Below are 14,091 nucleotides of genomic sequence, written 5' to 3' on the forward strand. Positions count from 1 at the left end.
CATTCAGGACTACGGTTGTTTCTTCATTTATTCAAGTATATTTTAGACCCCTTAGTAAAGTTTTGTAACTTAATAATGAGCTTTATTTCTTTTCAGGTCTATACCTACATCTATCTATGTACTTTTTACTTGTAATTCCCCCTCTTCTCTATAATATTCTGAATTAAGTCAATGGTGGAAAGTCTAGGAGACCAGTTAAACCAAACTGTACTCATAATTGACTCTTCCCTATTTTCTTGGATTCAAAACCTTTATAACTTGGCCAACTATGTTCATATGACTTTGTTTTCTAGGAATGGAGATTCTCTCAGGAGGTTCCACAAATCCTGATGTGAGGTTTCTTAGGAGTTACCGCCAGTCTGCCTGACGCACAAGCAAGCAAGTCAGAATTTCACTCATGAGCACTTCTTTTTTTTTTTTTTTTTTTTTTTTTTTTTCCTGGGACAGAGTCTTGCTCTGTTGCCCAGGCTGGAGTGCAGTGGCACAATCTTGGCTTACGTCAACCTCTGCCTCCTGGGTTCAGGTGATTCTCCTGCTTTAGCCTCATGAGTAGCTGGGATTACAGGCACACACCATCACACCCGGCTAATTTTTGTATTTTTAGTAGACGGGGTTTAGGCTCAAGCAGGTTCCCTGCTATGTAAGTTAGAAAACAGAATAATATAATTGATATTTAGCCAGTTTATTTAAATTTAGGAATGATAAAATTTCAGATATGATGCTGAGCTTAAAAGCCATCTCGACAAAACCTTCTTAAGGTGGAAAGGCATGCGTGTGTCAACTGATTTTCATATAAACCTGTCTTTTTTTTATGCGGTCATTCCAAAGCAAAGCATTTTTGGGTAACATTGGTCTTTGTGAAGACCTTAGATGACTCTGGCTTTGGGAGCCCAAGGTGGGCAGATCACCTGAGGTTAGGAGTTCAAGACCAACCTGGCCAACATAGCAAAACCCTGTCTCTACTAAAAATACAAAAGTTAGTCAGGTGTGGTGGTGGGCACCTGTAATCCCAGCTACTCAGGAGGCTGAGGCAGGAGAATTGCTTGAACCCAGAAGGAGGAGGTTGCGGCAAGCCGAGATTGTGCCATTGCACTCCTGGGCAATAAGATCAAAACTCTGTCTCAATTAAAAAAAAAGGTGACTCTAGAATAACTGGGGAAGCTTTGGGCTATTTCTACCACATTTGCTTATAATTTATTGTGTGGTTTTTTTTTGTTTGTTTGCTTTTTAATATCTAGACCTCAAGAAACACTCATTCAGATGAAGACAAAGATGGCAACTGGGATGCTTGGGGCAACTGGAGTGATTGCTTCCGGACCTGTGGGGGAGGAGTGTCATATTCTCTGCGGAGATGTTTGACCGGAAGGTCAGTGGTGGCTTCACTTGCTCCTGCATGTGGAATGTGGCAGTGCCTCTGGATGGGTGGAGAGAAGAGATAACTTTATTTGGCTTTGGAATGTACTGTGATGATGGTGTAACATTTGCTTTGTCTAAATGTTAGTCAACCTAGGTTAACATATTTAAGCAGCAATGGTCCAGTTTTCGTGGGTATCGCCATGTTGCACACAGGACCCAGGAGCACTGAACGCTTTGGGCTTTGAGGAAAGGAAATCCTGGCACTTTAAGTCACTGGTTTAAAGTTGTCAAGAGTTGGGGCAAGAGGTCAAGTCTTCTGAGTTCTGCCCTTGGGTTGCTGCAATTTAATCCAGTTCTTGTTCATCTATTCTGAGCAACCCATTGATTAAGAACATGATGCAAGTTCTGTTTTCACATTTTAGATATATTTATGTTAAATAATATTTGCAAAAATGTAAAATCAGCTTATTTTTTAAAAATCTGTAAATTTGTAATAAGCCTGTGCTTATCACTGTTTTTGAGACACTTTAAGGTAATTCTTTATGGGACAGTTTAATTCCCAGTCAATGATTTTGCATCAGCTCCTAGGTAAGACAGAGCCCCAGATTGATGGAATCTGGCATGCTAGTCTTGTACAAAAGAAGATTCCAAGATTATGTCAGTCATCTTCAGATTTGGGATATTGTTAGGCAAAAGAATAAATTGGCCTTTGCCAATTAGCTTCAAGATATAGAGTAGAAATGCAGGGAGAGTACATTTTGGCTGGAGTTTGGATTTCGTTGAGGTCACTGTTCTACCATACATTAAACAGTGACCAAGTATGTCCTCCAGTTTCCTTGAGACAATGCAGAGCAGGGCAGATGAGAGACTGTACATGTGGCCTTTGAGAAGAAAGACTCACTGGTCTACTCCAGGAAGGCCTGGGAAGGTTGCTGGAGGTACTATAGTAGCATTCCCCCAGGGTGAGTTCTAACTCAGAGCATGGAAACTTCAGTAAAGCATTGGTGAACTAAATCCAGGGATTATTCTTGCAAAGAGAAAGTGTTATGCCTGCTTCCCCATATTTCCACCTTGGTGAGCAGATATAGGCCCTGGTATTCTGTGTCATGCTGTGTGGAAGAATGATGGGGTATCATGCTGTATTGAGATATATTTATTCTGCCAAGGAGGCTGCAATAGGAGAGCTACACCCTGTGGGCAAGGGGAGGAGGCTTTTTTTTTTTTTTTTGGAGACGGAGTCTCACTCTTTCCCAGACTGGGGTGCAGTGGCGGTATCTGGGCTCACTGAAACCTCCGCCTCCCAGGTTCATGCAATTCTCCTGCCTCAGCCTCCCAAGTAGCTGGGATTACAGGTGCCTGCCACCATGCCAGGCTAATTTTTGTATTTTTAATAGAGACGGGGTTTCACCATATTGGCCAGGCTGGTCTTGAACTCCTGACCTGAATGATCCATCTGCCTCGGCCTCCCAAAGTGCTGGGATTCTGTAATGAGCCACCATGCCTGGCCAGGGGGCTTCTTATGTAAAGGGTGAGTTCTTTCCCACTGCTGGCCAGCCACATGGGAGAGAAGTTTCCAGTCTGGGAATGAGTAGGGAAGGGAGAACTTTGGCATCTCTTTCTAAACTTCAAGTCTGAGAAGTCTGAATAATTTGCAATTAGTGGTAGGGTTAGAGTGGGAAAGGAGTGGGATTTATTTGCATTGGTCTTTTTTTATTTTTTCTAGTATGTACTTGCATTTGTTAAAAAGAATTTAGAGGAATATATTAAGGACCATGAATAACCACTTTCATCCTATTGTCATACAACTAAAATGTTCACATATTTATTTATTATTTGGTTCATTTTTAAAATTTCTTTGATTTTGCTTGGAACATAATTTTGCCAAGTGATATATCTCCATAAGGCTGAAGGTAGGGAAGGGCAGTTGCTCAACTTCTTCCATCTTTTCTACTCGTACTCAGAAGGGGAGACTTGGGCAAGAGGAGAGGAAAGGGAGGCAGGAGAGTTCTTGGCTTTATTGTTGAGAGCAGGTATTGGTGTTCTCTGTTTGGCAAGTGTCTTAAGCTGACTGTTGTGAGCACTTTGATGGATTTTTTGAGAAATTGCCTTTGCCCTCCCAAATTCCTTGGGATTTCTTGCCTCCAATTCCCTTGAAATGTGCTATTCACAACACTTTGGCTTGGTAATATTGCTCTTTCCTCAGCTCTGAGACTGCTAGACGTGCCCCCAGCTTCTCCCTATTTACATGTGCTAACCCCTCTGTGGCCATCCTGGTAAGTTCTTAAGACAACCACATGCTGGAACTCATGCACATGCCCACATCTGGTTCACAGGAAACCCTCATGTAAACTTTGCTAAACAAACTCTTCAAGTCCAGGGAGCCAGTGCTGCAACACCTACTCTGCTTACATGGGCTGCTGTAGCTGTTCTCTCAGCCCTTAAATTTCTCAGGTGTGAATTAAACACCAACCAACTGTTGGTGACACATATTGAACTCTTCAAGTGCTGTCCTTAAAATTTCTTCCTCTTGATTTGGGGCTAGCAGACTGAAACCCTCATCCCTTCTCCTTGATGGAGCAGAATGAGAGGTAGGCTCACAGCACACCTTTCTCAGTGAAATCCTCAGAAGTTCTTCCTGTAAGTCTCTGGCTCCAGATCCTTTTAATTCCCTTGATGTGAGTAAGGAGTTTAACTCCAGTGAATTAAGCTAACACATATCCTGCCTTCAAAGTTCTTACATCTAAGGAGACAAACAACAAACAAGTAAACAATCAAATTATATATAATTAAAAATTGTGTCACTGGCCAGGCGCAGTGGCTCACACCTGTAATCCCAGCACTTTGGGAGGCTGAGGCGGGTGGATCATCTGAGGTCAGGAGTTCGAGACCAGCCTGACCAACATGGAGAAAGCCCATCTCTACTAAAAATACAAAATTAGCTGGGCATGGTGGCACATGCCTATAATTCCAGCTACTCAGGAGGCTGAGGTAGGAGAATTGCTTGAACTCGGGAGGTGGAGGTTTCCGTGAGCTGAGATTGCACCATTGCACTCCAGCCCGGGCAATAAGGGTGAAACTCCGTCTCAAAAAAAAAAAATTGTGTTAAGAAAATCCATAAAATGGTCAGGGAAGCCCTCTGTCCTGGGGCATGTATATGCTGAGATATTACTGCTAAGAAGAAATCAATTATGTGATGGGAAGGGTTATGAGACCAAAAAATTTCAGATAGTGGGAGCAGCATATGTAAATATCCTGAAGCAGGAAATGAAAACAGCCTTTTAGGCCTGGAGAGCAATTAGATGAGAGTAAGCAGAATGGGCAGTCCCCTGCTGACTGCCACTGCAGACAGAGCCTTGGTGGGCACAGAGTCAGCCAGCATCCCACCCTGGGCTAACACTGTGCAGAGAACAGTGGATCCTGCCCCACCCTGAGCAACCACTCCTACTTGTGGGGCACACAGAAGGCACTCAGACCTGCACCTGCCAGTGCCCCACCCCTGAGCCAACACCACCTCCAGCATGACTGAACACACAGTCACCAACAGGGGCCTCCTGCCCACCCCCAGCTGCACTGCCTCTGCCACTGTGGTGAATGCCCACAGAGAGGCAGGACCCCCGGCACCTGCTAGCACTCCACCATAGCTGCCACTACCACTGCTGCTGATATGTGCAAATGAGGATGGATCCCTCTGTCATCGTGCTATGAAATGCTTTGGCTGACATCAGCCATCAGAGTGTAATGACCGGCAGTCCAAAAGCATTTGGCCCCCGCAGTGCAGTGGATTCCTAACATCAAGGATCCAGAGAACAAAGTTGAGACCCAATACAAGTACCCCAGAATTAGAACATCCAGTCCAGGTATTGGGAGCTGAGTGTTGGCCCCCTAAAATCTTTCATAAATGAAGCCAGTTGGCTGGATCCACCTTATACTAGAATCAAGCCCTCAAGGTCATTAAAAAATAGTATAAAAGAAACAAAATTATGCAAAAAGTCAGCAACCTCAAGGATTAAAGGAAGATAAGCCCACAAAGATAAGAAAGAATCAGCACAAGAACCCTGACAACTCAAAAAGCCAGAGCGCCTTCTTTCCAACAGATGACCACCTTGCCTCTCCAGCAAGGGTTCTGAACCAGGTTGAGGTGGATGAAGTCACAGAAACAGAGTTCAGAATACGGACAGAAATGAAGATCCTTAGGCTATAGCAGTATGTTGAAACCCAGTCCACGGAAGCTAAAAACCATTATAAAACAATAGTGGAACTGGCAGACCAAATAACCAGTATAGAAGAGTATGTAACTGAACTGAGAGAGCTGAAAAACACCCTACAAGAATTTCATAATGCAATCACAAGTATTAATAGCAGAATAGACCAAGTGGAGGAAAGACTCTCAGAGCTTAAGACTGGCTTTCTGAAATGAGACAGTCAGACAAGAATAGAGAAGAAAGAATGAAAGGAATGAACAAAACCTCTGAGAAATATGAGATCATGTAAAGAGACCAAATCTACAACTTATTGGTGTCCCTGAAAAAGAGGGGAATAATGGAACCAACTTGGAAAACATATTTCAGGATATCGTCCATGAGAACTTCATGGATGAACCCAGCTAGCTATACAGGCCAACATTCAAATTCAGGAAATGCAGAGAATCCCAGCAAAATACTTCCCAAGAAGATCATCCCAAGAGACATAGCCATTAGATCCTCCAAGGTTGAAACGAGAGAAAAAATGTTAAAGACAGAGAGAAAGGTCAGGTCACCTACAAAGGGAAGCTCATTGACTAACAGCAGACTTCTCAGCTGAAACCTTACAAGCAAGAAGAGATTCTGGGCCAGTATTCAACATTCTTAAAATAAATTCCAACCCAGAATTTCATATCCAGCCAAATTAAGCTTCATAAGTGAATAATAAATATGATCCTTTTCAGACAAGCAGATGCTGAGATAATTTGTTACCATCAGATCTGCCTTATAAGAGCTCCTGAAGGAAGCACTAAATATGGAAAGGAAAGACCATTACCAGCCACTACAAAAACATACTGAAGAACACAGACCAGTGACATTATAAAGCAACCACATAAACAAGTCTGCAAAATAACCAGCTAACATCATAATGACAGGATCAAATCCATACATATCAATACTAACCTTGAATGTAAGTGGGCTAAATGCCCTAATTAAAAGATACAGAGTAGCAAGCTGGATAAAGAACCAAGACCCACTGGTATGCTTGTCTTCAAGAGACTCATTTCACATTCAGTGACACACATAGGCTCAAATAAACGGATGGAGAAAAATCTACCAGAAAAATGGAAAACAGAAAAAAAGCAGAGGTTGCAATCTTAGTTTCACACAAAACAGACTTCAAACCAGAAAAATTTAAAAAGACGAAGGGTATTACTTAATGGTAAAGTGTTCAATTCAACAAGAAGACTGAACTATCCTAAATATATAGGCACCCAACACAGCAGCACCCAGATTCATAAAGCAAGTTCTTAGAGACCTTCAAAGAGATTTAGACTCCCTCACAGTAATAATAAAAGACTCTAACACCCCACTGACAATACTAGACAGATCATCAAGACAGAAAATTAACAAAGATATTCAGTACCTGAACTCAGCACTGGATCAAATGAACCTGATAGACATCTACAGAACTCTCTACCCCAAAACAACAGAATATACATTCTTCTCATCACCACATGGCACTTACTCTAAAATTGATCACATAATTGAAAGTAAAACGCTCCTTAGCAGATGCAAAAGAACTGAAATCACAAAAAACAATCTTGGCTGGGCATGGTGGCTCATGCCTGTAATCCCAGCACTTTGGGAGGCCGAGGCAGGAGGATCACAAGGTCAGGAGATCGAGACCATCCTGGCTAACACAATGAAACCCCGTCTCTACTAAAAATACAAAAAATTAGCCAGGTGTGGCAGCGGGCGCCTGTAGTCCCAGCTACTTGGGAGGCTGAGGCAGGAGAACGGTGTGAACCCAGGAGGCAGAGCTTGCAGTGAGCCGAGATCGCACCACTGCACTCCAGCCTGGGCGACAGAGTGAGACTCCATCTCAAAAAAAAAAAAAAAAACAAAAACAAAAAAAACTCTCAGACCACAGCACAATCAAATTAGAAAAAAAGACTAAAAAAATCACTTAAAACCATGCAATCACATGGAAATTGAATAACCTGCTTCTGAATGACTTTGGGGTAAATAATGAATTTAGGGCAGAAATCAAGAAGTTATTTGAAACTAATGAGAACAAAGATACAACATGCCAGAATTTCTGGGACACAGCTAAGGTGAATGTTAAGAGGGATATTTATAGCACTAAATGCCCACATTGAAAAGTTAGAAAGATCTCAATTTAACAACCTAACATCACAACTGAAAGAACTAGAGAACCAAGAGCAAACCAATCCCAAAGCTAGCAGAAGACAAGAAATAAATCAGAGCTGAACTGAAGGAGATTGAGACCCAAAAAACCATTCAAAAGATCAGTGAGCCAGGTGTGGTGGCTCACGCCTGTAATCCTAGCACTTTGGGAGGCTGAGGCGGGTGGATCCCCTGAGGTCAGGAATTCAAGACCAGCCTGACCAACATGGTGAAACCATGTCTCTATTAAAAATAGAAAAATTAGCTGGGCATGGTGGCGGGCACCTGTAATCCCAGCTACTTGGGAGGCTGAGGCAGGAGAATCACTTGAACCCAGGAGGCAGAGGTCGCAGTGAGCCGAGATCCTGCCATTGCACTGTAGCGTGGGCGACAAGAGTGAAACTCCATTTCAAAAAAAAAAAAAAAAACTTCTTAATGAAGTAGGTATTCAAGGAACATATATCAAAATAATAAGAGCCATCTATGACAAACCCACAGTCAACATCATACCGAATGGGTGAAAGCTGGAAGCATTCTCCTTGAAAACCAGCACAAGACAAGGATGCCATCTCTCACTACTCCTATTCAACATAGTGCTAGAAGTTTTGGATGAGGCAGTCAGACAAGAGAAAGAAATAAAGAGCATTTAAATAGGAAGAGAGGAAGTTAAACTATCCCTGTTGGCAGATGACATATCCTATATCTGGAAAACTCCATAGTCTCAGGCCAAAACCTCCCTAAGCTGATAACTTCAGCGAAGTCTCAGGATACAAAATCAGTGTGCAAAAATCATTAACATTCTTATACACCAACAGTCAAGCCAAGAGCCAAATCAGGAACACAATCCCATTGACAGTTGTCACACACACAAAACAAAATACCTAGGAATACAGCTAACCAGGGAGGTAGAATATTTCTACAAGGATAACTACAAAACACCACTTGAAGAAATCAGATGACAGAAACAAATGGAAAAACATCCTATGCTCACGGATAGAAAGAATCAATATTGTTAAAATGGCCATACTGCCCAAAGCAATTTATAGATTCAATGCTATTTCTATTCAAGTCATTGAAATTCTTTACAAAACTAGAAAAAAAAAACTATTGTAACATCCATATGGAACCAAAAAACAGCCTGAATAGCCAAGGCAATCCTAAACAAAAAGAACGAAGCCAGAGGCATCATGCCACCTGACTTACAACTGTATTTCAGGGCTACCGTAACCAAAACATCATGATACTGGTGCAAAAATGGACACATAGACTAACGGAACAAAATAGAGAACCTAGAAATAAGGCCACACACCTACAACTTCTGATCTTGACAAACCTGACAAAAGCAATGGAGAACGGATTTCTTATTCAATAATGGGTGCCGAGATAAATGGGTAGCCATATGCAGAAGATTGAAAATGGATCAATTCTATACATGATATACAAAAATTAACTCAAGATGGATTAAAGGCTTAAATGTAAAACCCAATACTATACAAACCCTGGAAGACAACCTAGGCAATACCATTATGGACATTGGAATAGGCAAAGATTACATGATGAAGACACCAAAAGCAGTTGCAATAAAAGCAAAAATTCAAAAATGAGATCTAACTAAACTAGTAAGTTTCTGCACAGCAAAGGAAACCATCAGTAGAGTGAACAGACAGCCTACAGAATGGGAGAAAAATTTTGTAAACTATGTATCTGACAAAGGAACTTAAATTTACAAGAAAAAAACAAACAACTCCATTAAAAAGTGGGCAGAGGACATGAACAGACATTTTTCAAGAGAAGACATGTGGCCAAAAGTCACACGAACAAATAGCTCATCATTGATCATTAGAGAAATAAAAATCAAAACCACAATGTGATAACATGTCACACCATTCAGACTGGCTGTTACTAAAAAGTCAGTAAGTAACAGATGCTGGTGAGATTGTGGAGAAAAAGGAACATTTATACACTGTTGGTGGGAGTGTAAATTAGTTCAATCTTTGTGGAAGACAGTGTGGTGACTGCTCAGAGACCTAAAAACAGAAATACCATTAGACCCAAAAATCCCATTACTGGGTATATATGCAAAGTAATATAAATTATTTGATTATAAAGACACTTGCATGTATGTGTTCACTGTAGCACTCTTCACAATAGCAAAGACATGGAATCAACCTAAATTCCCATCACTTGTAGACTGGGGCCAGGCGTGGTGGCTCATGCCTGTAATCCCAGCATTTTGGGAGGCTGAGGCGGGTGGATCCCCTGAGGTCAGGAATTCAAGACCAGCCTGGCCAACATGGTGAAACCCCATCTCTACTAAAAATACAAAAATTAGCCGGGCATGGTGGCGGGTGCCTGTAATTCCAGCTACTCAGGAGGCTGAAGCAAGAGAATCTCTTGAACACGGGAGGTGGAGGTTGCAGTGAGTGGAGATCATGCCACTGTACTCCAGCCTTGGCAACAGAGTGAGACTCCTCCTCCTCAAAAAAAAAAATTGTAAACTAGATAAAGAAAATGTGGTACATATGCACCATGGAATATTATGCAGCCATAAAAAGAATGAGCTCATGTCTTGTGCAGGAATGAAGCTGGAGGAAGCTTCATTCCTCCAGCTGGAGGCCATTATCTTTAGCAAACCAGTGCAGGAATGGAAAACCAAATACCACTTGTTATCACTTAAAAGTGGAAGCTAAACTATGAAAACACATGGACAAATACAGGGGAACAACATTGACTGGGACATATTGGAGGGTGGAAGGTGAGAGAAGGTAGAGGATCAGGAAAAATAACTAATGAGTACTAGACTTAATACTTGGGTGACAAAATAATCTGTCCAACAAACCCCCATGGCAAAAGTTTACCTATATAACAAAGCTGCACACATACCTCTGAACTTAAAATAAAAGTTAAATTATAAAAGAGCAATGGATAGCATGCATATATATATATATATATATATATACACACACACACACACACACACTGTTTAGTGCAATAGTGTTTTCTGGAGTTTAAATATAAGTAGAAACTTTAAAAACATGGAAACAATAATATAAAATTCAGAAGAGAGTAAAATGAATTTAAAGTGTTCAAATGTCGTTGAATTGTTCAGAAAAATGTAAACATAGACAATTTACCTTCAACTTTTAAAAGTCTGGGATGCATGTTAAATTTCTAAGGTTACCATTAAAAGCAAAATAAAAAAATGTGTAGCTATTCAGATATCACAAGGGCAAACAGAATCATGCTAAAATACTTGATTGATCCAAAAGGGTTCAAGAAAGGAGAGAAAAAAGAACATAGTGCAATTGTGACAAATTGTAAAACGGTAGATTTGAACCCCAGAATATATATTTTACATTAGATGTAAATGGACTAATTACTTCGGTTAAAAGACAAAAGATTGTTAGACTATAAAACAAAATTTATGTGGTTTACTAGAGTCAAACCTTAAATACAAGGATACCGAAAGACTGAAAATAAAAGGATGGAAAAAAGCTATAATGTGAACCAAAATGAAAAGAAAATTGATGTACCTGTACTAATATCAGACAAAGTAGAATTTAAAGGAAGAAGCATTAGCAGAAATAGAGGAATCATGAAAATATAATATATTAAAACATGGGGATACATCTAAATTCACCCTTATACGGAAGTTTAATAGCCCTGAATACACATATTAGAAAAGAAAAATTGGTTGAAAAAAAAAACAGTGGTGCAAGCTGTCATTTAAGAAGTTAAAAAAAAAATGGAAGAGCAAATTTTAAAAGTATCTGCATATATACTCTGTGTGTGTGTGTGTGCGTGTGTGTGTGACCACATTCCTTTACTTCAAATACTGTGTGTGTGTATGTGTGTGTGTCCACATTCCTTTACTTCAAATATCAGGGATCTGGATTAGAGTCAAAGTTTGATCAAGTCCCTTGTTAATTCAGTTATGGCTGCCTGTGGGAAAAATGCCCTTCTTCTGCCTAAAGAGTTGCTGCTTTAGACCTGTTGCAGCTTTATGTTATTATGGCTGCTGCAGCTGAAGGCATTCACAAGAAGAAACATTGCCTTTGTGTCAGTGAATCTCGTTTTTTATTATTTTGTGGCTTTCCTTCATTTGGAGATAGTTTCTGGAGTGTCTGCATTTTATTTCATCGCTCCAGAATACCCTATCCCATGTAGGCACTGAGTGTTTTACAGGGGCCCTCACTGAGTGAGACCTTATGGGCCCTTACACTTTTGTCTTAGACTAACTGCCCCCATGCCATTGATTGGCAGGAATTGGCTATATCACCTGCCACTCTAATGTAGTGGGAATTGGTGGATTCTCTTGTAGATCTCTTCTTTACTTCAAAGGCAGACTTCTCCTTTATGTACAGTGAATAGTTTATGTGCTCTCTTTTAATTCAGTCTTACTTACCCTATGTATAGCAATAATCACCTAAAGTTTCTGCCTTGTGTATAACTTCTGTGAATTTCCAGGTATGATACAGAGTTATTCACTTATTAACATAGTCATTTCAATGGGAATTTGTAAGGGGGAAGTTCAATATATATGCTCCGATTACCATCTCTATTTAAAATCTTTCCTCCTCTCTTCATTTTCCCTAAAATTTTCCCTGAAATTTTACCTCTGCTAATTTGGAAATTATACACATATCTTGTTTTTATTTTACTGATGATTAAATATATACTTAAAAACCACATTTTAATAATTATTTTATAACTATCTCTGTCATTAGTAATTTCTTTTGATTTCTCCTTATGTAAAATGATGACTACTTAGGCTTTTTTTTCTTTATTCCCATTTCTTGAGTTTATTAGAATTTGGGATTTTATCTTCAGTTTATTGGCAGTTTTTTTCTTTATATCTTTTCTTTCATAGTAATACATCAAAGCATGGTTGAAACTTAATTGTGTGTGTGTACACATTATTTCAACACTCACTGTCTATCTTAATTGTGTGTGCATGCAGACAAGCAGCATTATTTCAATGCTGATTGTCAATTGCTGCTTTGAGTCCCCATTTCTTCCTTTGAGCATTCAGTTCTTCAGGTTGAATGATAGCTTTGTTGGCAGAGATATATTTTGAGCTTTGCTTCTGGAATTTTAGTGTGCATATGAATCACCTAGGGATCTTGTTAAAATCTAAACTTTGATTCAGTAGATCTGGAATGAGGCCCAAGAGCTTTCATTTCTAACAGATTCCCAGGTGATGTCAGTGCTGTCTGTCCATGGACCACACTTCAAGCAGCAAAATTTTATAGACTTTTTAATTTCAGGAAAAAGTTGTAGGTCTTATACTTTGAGTTCTTATATATCTGAAAATGACTTTTTCTTGCTTTCACACATAAACAGTGAATGGCTTATTTGAGTATAAAATTCCTAAGATACAACCTTTTCCTTTTAAGACTTGATAGTTCCTTTTCCATAAAGCTTGGTATATGGTGTTGCTTATAGACCTCCCAGGCCAGCTGGGTTTTTTGTAGATAACCTATTTTTTAGATAACCTGTCTGCCCATAGGAGTCTATTTTTTCCCTTAAGTTCAAGAGTTTTATAAGGCCATGTCTAGATGTCAGTGTCATATTATTTATTTTACCCTGGCACATGGTGACCAACTTTTTGGTACAGATTTAGATCCTTCTCTGTGGTAGGAAGATTTTTCTTCTATTATATTATTCACTGTTGGTTCTTACCCATTTGTTCTGGATTTTTCTTCATTAATACCAGTAACTTCTGTCTGTCTTCCACATTTATCATGTTCTCTTTAATTACTTTCCTCTTTTTTTTTCTTTTTCTGTGCACGTAGGGGTGATTTTCAAGCTGTAACTTGAACTTTTTTCTTTTTTTTGAGACAGTCTCACTCTGTCACCCAGGCTTGAGTACAGTGGTGCGATCTCAGCTCACTGCAACCTCTGCCTCCTAGGTTCAAGTGATTCTTCTGCCTCAGCCTCCCACGTAACTGGAGTTACAGACATGTGCCACCACACCCAGCTAATTTTTGTATTTTTAGTAGAGATGGGGTTTCACCATGTTGGCCAGGCTGGTCTCAAACTCCTGACCTCAAGTGATTTGCCCGCCTCGGCCTCCCAGAGTGCTGAGAGTACAGGTGTGCACCACCACGCCCACCTAATTTTTGTATTTTTAGCAGAGATGGGGTTTCACTATGTTGACCAGGCTGGTCTCAAATTCCTGACCTCCAGTGATCCACAGTCCTTGGACTCCCGAAGTGTTGGGATTACAAGCGTGAGCCACCACGCCTGGCCTGAACTTTTTTTCTGATCTATTAACTTCTAGTGGAGTTCTTTGTTTATTTTTATTTTTTATTTTGATGGGTACGTAGGTGTATATATTTATGTGGAATGTGAGATATTTTGA

At 40.1% G+C, this 14,091-nt stretch overlaps 1 pseudogene; it reads left to right on the top strand.

Annotated features, from left to right (window-relative positions):
- The first annotated feature begins 397 nt into the window (after positions 1-397).
- The window catches only part of LOC129026623 (ADAMTS-like protein 3), a 128,121-nt pseudogene continuing 114,427 nt past the window's right edge, over positions 398-14,091 (top strand).

The sequence above is a fragment of the Pongo pygmaeus genome, chromosome 16 (assembly GCF_028885625.2).
Source record: "Pongo pygmaeus isolate AG05252 chromosome 16, NHGRI_mPonPyg2-v2.0_pri, whole genome shotgun sequence".
NCBI lineage: Eukaryota > Metazoa > Chordata > Mammalia > Primates > Hominidae > Pongo > Pongo pygmaeus.